The sequence below is a fragment of the Palaemon carinicauda genome, chromosome 13 (genome assembly GCF_036898095.1).
Source record: "Palaemon carinicauda isolate YSFRI2023 chromosome 13, ASM3689809v2, whole genome shotgun sequence".
Lineage (NCBI taxonomy): Eukaryota > Metazoa > Arthropoda > Malacostraca > Decapoda > Palaemonidae > Palaemon > Palaemon carinicauda.
This window is the reverse complement of record NC_090737.1, coordinates 139,197,986-139,205,485: the sequence shown is the minus strand read 5'-3', so window position 1 is coordinate 139,205,485 and position 7,500 is coordinate 139,197,986. Positions and strand designations below refer to the sequence as shown.

At 34.5% G+C, this 7,500-nt stretch overlaps 1 pseudogene; it reads left to right on the top strand.

Annotated features, from left to right (window-relative positions):
- The window catches only part of LOC137651847 (prolyl 4-hydroxylase subunit alpha-2-like), an 18,795-nt pseudogene that overhangs the window by 2,497 nt on the left and 8,798 nt on the right, over positions 1-7,500 (top strand).

The window sequence follows — 7,500 nt, the reverse complement described above, 5'->3', positions numbered from 1 at the left end:
AATCTGCCTCGCTAAAAGAAATGGACTATAGTTGGAAAAGCAAGATGCTATAAGCCCAAGGGCTCCAATAGGGAAAAAATAGCTTAGTGAGGAAAGGAAATAAGGAAATAAATGATGAGAATGAATTAACAATAAATCATTCTAAAAACAGTAACAGCGTCAAAACAGATATGTCCTATATAAACTATAAAAAGACTCATGTCAGCCTGGTCAACATGAAAACATTTGCTCCAACTTTGAACTTTTGAAGTTCTACTGATTCAACTACCCATAATATTATCTAAAAGACTTTGTGATGGCCTATTGGCAACGTCCCTACTTGACGATCTGTACTGGTGTTCTATTCCCGCTCAAGCTCTATATTTTTTGTAGTGTCCTCAAATTTACCATCCTTGTGATCTAAAGATGGGTGATTTTCGGAGCCTATATGTCTACCTGCTGAGTTAGTAGCATCCATTCCCTGGTCCTCCTTGGTCTTACCTTGGGTGGAGATGGGTCTTGGGCACTGATCATAAGGATATATGGTCAGTCTTATTGTACCTTTCCTTTGCCATTCATGAGTGACCTTTAAATTTAACCTTTTTATAAATGGTATTTAATTTCATATAAATGTATTTAATTTCTTTATAAATTGCATTTAATTTTTTTATAAATGGTATTTAATTTTTTATAAATGGTATTTAGTTTTATATAAATGGTAGTTAATTTCTTTATAAATAGTATTCAATATTTTTTATTAATATTATTTAATCTTGTATACAAATTTTCATACTAATTTTCTTTTTTTCTATAAATGGTATTTAATTTTTTCTATAGATGTTATTTAATTTTTCAAACTAATTTTCTTTTCCAGTTGATGAACTGGTATCAATAGGGGTAGTGGCAATGAACAAGGGCTATTTTGGTGTGGGTGTCGAGTTCATGCGAGCAGCTAAGGTCAAGGCATTGTCCACACCTCTCCAGACGTCACACACGGAATATTCTCTAAGCCATATCGAGGGGTTATTAAAAACAGCTGTGAAAGTGGTTCGTAAAAAGATTATAATTTCTCATTAACAATTATTTTTTATACACTTTATAAGAAATTATCTACAGCCACCCGTTGGGATACTACCGCTAGAGAGTTATGGGGTCCTTTGACTGGCCAGACAATACTACGTTGGATCCTTCTCTCTGGTTACGGTTTCTTCCTTTTGCCTATACATACACCGAATAGTCTGGCCTATTCTTTACAGACTCTCCTCTGTCCTCATACACCTGACAACACTGAGATTACCAAACAGTTCTTCTTTGTTCAAGGGGCTAACTACTGCACTGTAATTGTTCAGTGGCTACTTTCCTCTTGGTAAGGGTAGAAGAGACTCTTTAGCTATGGTAAGCAGCTCTTCTAGGAGAAGGACACTCCGAAATCAAACCATTGTTCTCTAGTCTTGGGTAGTGCCATAGCCTCTGTACCATGGTCTTCCACTGTCTTGGGTTAGAGTTCTCTTGCTTGAGGGTACACTCTTCTTCTTGTTTTGTTAAAGTATTTATAGTTTATATAGGAAATATTTATTCTAATGTTGTTACTCTTCTTAAAATATTTTATCTTTCCTTCTTCCCTTTTCTCACTAGGCTATTTTCCCTGTTGGGGCCCCTGGGCTTATAGCATCCTGCTTTTCCAACTAGGGTTGTAGCTCAGTAGTTGATAATAATAATAATGAAATGTGAAGGACGCAATTTCAAGTTTCAGGAGCTTTCGTATAAAATTTCTACAAAGTTTCACTTAAATTATTCCATTGATTTCAATATATCAAAAGTTCAAACTTGCACCAAATGCTTTTACGGTATGTTGAACAAGCTGTCATAAGTATTTTTATAGTTTATATATGAAAAATATGTTTTATTATTTTTCCTTTTCTTATAATATTTTATTTTAATTTTTCATTACTTCCCATATAGTTTATTTCCTTATTTCCTTTCCTCACTGGGCTATTATTCCCTGTTGGAGCCCTTGGGCTTATAGCTTCCTGCTTTTCCAACTAGGGTCTAGATTAGCTAATAATAATGATAATAATAATAATAATAATAATAATAATAATAATAATAATAATAATAATAATAAGTCACTTGCCAACGTTTTGCAAATTCCTACAATACTTTTTTAGTCTACTTCCCAGTATCCTAAGTGCAGATTTAGAGCTGATACTAATTGTGTTAACAAATTTAACAAAGGAATATATTTTAGGAGATATTATTCAATATAGTATGAAAACATAGCCATATTAGTATCGTTAATCTATTCTTCTTTCACAGCACAATCACGTCTTGGAAATTCGCGGTCCACGATCGCTAACTCACTCTACGTCTTCCTCGCGCTTCGAAAGTTCGGGTCTGAGGGTCCAATTCAGAGATCGAGGAAAGCAAATTGGAGAAAACGATGTCATAATAAGTGAGAAGTATTTGTCTCTCCATGACAATAGGACGTGGATGCTTAATCATAGGGCATTGGTTGAACTCGAGCAAGTGGAACGTCTATGTAGAGGAGAAGATTTAAGGGTAAGTTAGTTTTTTTTTGATGGCTGCTTTTCCGGTCCCATACAGCAGGGGAACCCCATTCTCTACAGGACCTCCGCTGTCGTTTTACCTTGTCCGTTCACAGTATCTATCGTTTCATGTTACATATTGTTCATTTACTGTTAAATCGTCACTGTCAAAAGACTCATGAAATAAGAAAGTCTTCAGTTTCCTCTTGGAAGCCTTTCTCTTACTCTTCGTTAGGAGCTAAATAGTTTTATGCAACTTTAGGAAAATTTAGATCTAAGGACAATCTTTTAGTTATGTATTAACTTTCGTTGCTTGCTTAATAGTTTTAGGCAACTTTATGAAGATACAGATTTTATGAAATATAGATTTTATGAAAATACAGATTTTATGAAAATACAGATTTTATGAAATACAGATTTTGAAAATCTTTTAGCTATGTATTAACCATCGTTGCTTGCTTCATAGTTTTAGGCTACTTTATGCAAATACAGATTTTATGAAATACAGACTTTATGAAAATACAGTTTTTGAAAATCTTTTAGCTATGTATTACACTTAACGAACGTTGCTTGCTTAATAGTTTTAGGCAACTTTATGAAAATACAGATTTTATGAAAATACAGATTTTATGAAAATACAAATTTTATGAAAATCTTTTAGCTATGGATATATCCCTAATAGTTTTGTTTGTATTTAATTTATTAACCATTAATATTTACGAAAACAACAACTCTATCAGTTCACTTCCAAACTTGATGCTAACGACCTTTTAACAGGAAATCAACACGAGGTCCTCTCTGACCTGTAGTTATCTAAACACTGGGAGCCCATGGCTTTTGCTGGCTCCTTTTAAGATGGAAGTTGTCTCGCTTGACCCCCATATAGCTGTTATATATGAGGTCATAACCCCAAACGAATCGAAGGAGATCAAAGCTGAGGCGCAGAAATCTCTTCATACGCCATTCCTTCAGCAGGAGATCGAGAAAGAGGGTTCATCTCGAGAAGATTGGTCCTTGAAGCAGTAAGTTCTTCAAATAATCTCTCTCTCCTCTCTCTCTCTCTCTCTCTCTCTCTCTCTCTCATCTCTCTCTCTCTCTCTCTCTCTGGTGGATATACGAGGCGCTTCACACTGAGGAACCTAGGGGAACCCAAACAAAAAATAAGGAAATAAGGTAAGGGTAAGGCTCTCTCTCTCTCTCCTCTCTCTCATCCTCTCATCTCTCTCTCTCTCTCTCTCTCCTCTCTCTCTCTCTCTCTCTCTCTCTCTCTCTCTCTGGTGGATATACGAGGTGCCTCACACTGAGGGACCTGGGGGAACCCAAACAAAAAATAAGGAAATAAGGTAAGGGTAAGGCTCTCTCTCTCCTCTTCTCTCTCTCTCTCTCTCTCTCTCTCTCTCTCTCTCTCTCTCTCTCTCTCTCTGGTGGATATACGAGGTGCCTCACACTGAGGGACCTGGGGGAACCCAAACAAAAAATAAGGAAATAAGGTAAGGGTAAGGCTCTCTCTCTCTCTCTCTCTCTCTCTCTCTCTCTCTCTCTCTCTCTCTCTCTCTCTCTCTCTCTCTCTGGTGGATATACGAGGTGCCTCACACTGAGGGACCTGGGGGAACCCAAACAAAAAAATAAGGAAATAAGGTAAGGGTAAGGCTCTCTCTCTCTCTCCTCTCTCTCTCTCTCTCTCTCTCTCTCTCTCTCTCTCCTCTCTCTCTCTCTCTCTCTCTCTCTCTCTCTCTGGTGGATATACGAGGTGCCTCACACTGAGGGACCTAGGGGAACCCAAACAAAAATAAGAAATAAGGTAAGGGTAAGGCTCTCTCTCTCTCTCTCTCTCTCTCTCTCTCTCTCTCTCTCTCTCTCTCTCTCTCTCTCTCTCTCTCTCTCTCTCTCTCTCTCTCTCTACTGACACATTCGATCTAGCTATAGTATTGTGAAATTATTCCAGTAATTTAGTGCAAAAATATCTTGACAAGAAAACGATAATTTTGAAGCTATGGTACGACTCTCTCTCTCTCTCTCTCTCTCTCTCTCTCTCTCTCCTCTCTCTCTCTCTCTCTCTCTCTCTCTCTCTCTCTCTCTCTACTGACACATTCGATCTAGCTATGGGGAACGTATGGTATTGTGAAATTATTCAGTAGTTAAGTGCAAAATATCTTGATAAGAAAACGATAGTTTTGATGCTAAGGTACGATACTTTATTCAGTAAAATCCGTCAACCCTAAATTTACAAAACTTTGCATATAAAAACAATGAAAACATACATAGATAAATGAACAAGTTGGAAATGAAAGAGGTTTAGTAATAAGAGAGCCCAGGAGAATATAACAGTTAGGGCAAACAAAGCACAACTAAGTTGTTAATGAAAGTAGTTCAGTAATAAGAGAGACCAGGAGAATATAACAATAAGGGTAAGGGACAACTGATCCACGATTTTTTTCTTTTCTTCTTCTTCTTCATTTTAAATTGCCTGGCCCTTCTGGCCAGACACTGGAACATTCCAAGGTATTTCTTACACCATTTTAGCTATGTAAATTAGCTTAAATGAAGCTTTTATCTACTGTTTTCCATATTTTAACATTCCCATGTATTTCTTACACCAGTTTTGCTATGTAAATTAGCTTAAATGAATCTTTTATCTACATTTTTTCCATATTTTAACATTCCCATGTATTTCTTACACCAGTTTTGCTATGTAAATTAGCTTAAATGAAGCTTTTATCTACATTTTTCCATATTTTAACATTCCCATGTATTTCTTACACCAGTTTTGCTATGTAAATTAGCTGAAATGAAGCTTTTGTCTTCTGTTTTCCATATTTTAACATTCCCATGTATTTCTTACACCAGTTTTGATATGTAAATTAGCTTAAATGAAGCTTTTATCTACATTTTTCCATATTTTAACATTCCCATGTATTTCTTACACCAGTTTTGATATGTAAATTAGCTTAAATGAAGCTTTTATCTACATTTTTCCATATTTAACATTCCCATGTATTTCTTACACCAGTTTTACTATGGAAATTAGCTGAAATGAAGCTTTTATCTACATTTTTCCATATTTTAACATTCCCATGTATTTCTTACACCAGTTTTGATATGTAAATTAGCTTAAATGAAGCTTTTATCTACATTTTTCCATATTTTAACATTCCCATGTATTTCTTACACCAGTTTTACTATGGAAATTAGCTTAAATGAAGCTTTTATCTACATTTTTCCATATTTTAAACATTCCCATGTATTTCTTACACCAGTTTTGATATGTAATTAGCTTAAATGAAGCTTTTATCTACATTTTTCCATATTTTAACATTCCCATGTATTTCTTACACCAGTTTTACTATGTAAATTAGCTTAAATGAAGCTTTTATCTACATTTTTCCATATTTTAACATTCCTATGTATTTCTTACACCATTTTAGCTATGTAAATTAGCTAAAATGAAGCTTTTATCTACATTTTCCCATATTTTAACATTCCCATGTTATTTCTTACACCAGTTTTGATATATAAAATAGGTGAAGTGAAGCTTTTATCTACATTTTTTCCATATTTTAACATTCCCATGTATTTCTTACATCAGTTTTGCTATGGAAATTAGCTTAAAATGAAGCTTTTATCTACTGTTTTCCATATTTTAACATTCCCCATGTATTTCTTACACAGTTTTACTATGTAAATTAGCTTAAATGAAGCTTTTATCTACTGTTTTCCATATTTTTTCGACAGTTTTCAATTTTTTACTCCAGTTTTTACTATGTAAATTAGCTTAAATGAAACTTTTATCTACATTTTTTCATATTTCAACATTCCCATATATTTCTTACACCAGTTTAGCTATGTAAATTAGCTTAAATGAAGCTTTTATCTACATTTTTCCATATTTTAACATTCCCATGTATTTCTTACACCAGTTTTGCTATCTATATTAGCTTAAAAGAAGCTTTTATCTACATTTTTCCATATTTTAAACATTCCCATGTATTTCTTACACCAGTTTTGCTATGTAAATTAGCTAAAATGAAGCTTTTATCTACATTTTTCCATATTTTAACATTCCCATGTATTTCTTACACCAGTTTTGATATGTAAATTAGCTTAAATGAAGCTTTTGATCTACTGTTTTCCATATTTTAAACATTCCCATGTATTTCTTACACCAGTTTTACTATGTAAATTAGCTTAAATGAAGCTTTTATCTACATTTTTTCCATATTTTAACATTCCCGTGTATTTCTTACATCAGTTGTGCTATGTAAATTAGCTTAAATGAAGCTTTTATCTACACTTTTCCATATTTTAACATCCCCATGTATTTCTTACACCAGTTTAGCGATGTAAATTAGCTTAAATGAAGTTTTTATCTACTGTTTTCCATATTTTAACATTCCCATGTATTTCTTACACCAGTTTAGCTATGTAAATTAGCTTAAATGAAGTTTTTTATCTACTGTTTTCCATATTTTTTTGACGGTTTTAATTTTTTTTTCTCCAGTGTTTGGCTAGAAAGCAATCAAATGAACCGTTACAACGCCTCAGTCGACGTCTATCTCAGATAGCGAATGTAAACATCAACGACGATGCATCAGAGCCATTTATGGTAAGTTTGTTTACTTTCCTCACTGGGCTATTTTTCCTATTGAAGCCCTTGGGCTAATAGCATCCTGCTTCTCCAACTATAGTCCATTTCTTTTAGCGAGGCAGATTTGCACCGACTCGCAACGGTGCCCTTTTAGCTCGGTAAATTTCCTGGTCGCTGATTGGTTAGAATTATCTTGTCCAACCAATCAGCGATCAGGAAACTTTTCCGAGCTAAAAGGGCACCGCTGCGAGTCGGTGCAAATATGACTCGCTAAAAGAAATGGACTATAGTTGGAGAAGCAAGATGCTATGAGCCCAAGGGGCTTCAATAGGAAAAATAGTCCAGTGAGGAAAGTAAACAAGGAAATAAATTAACTACAAGAGAAGTAAT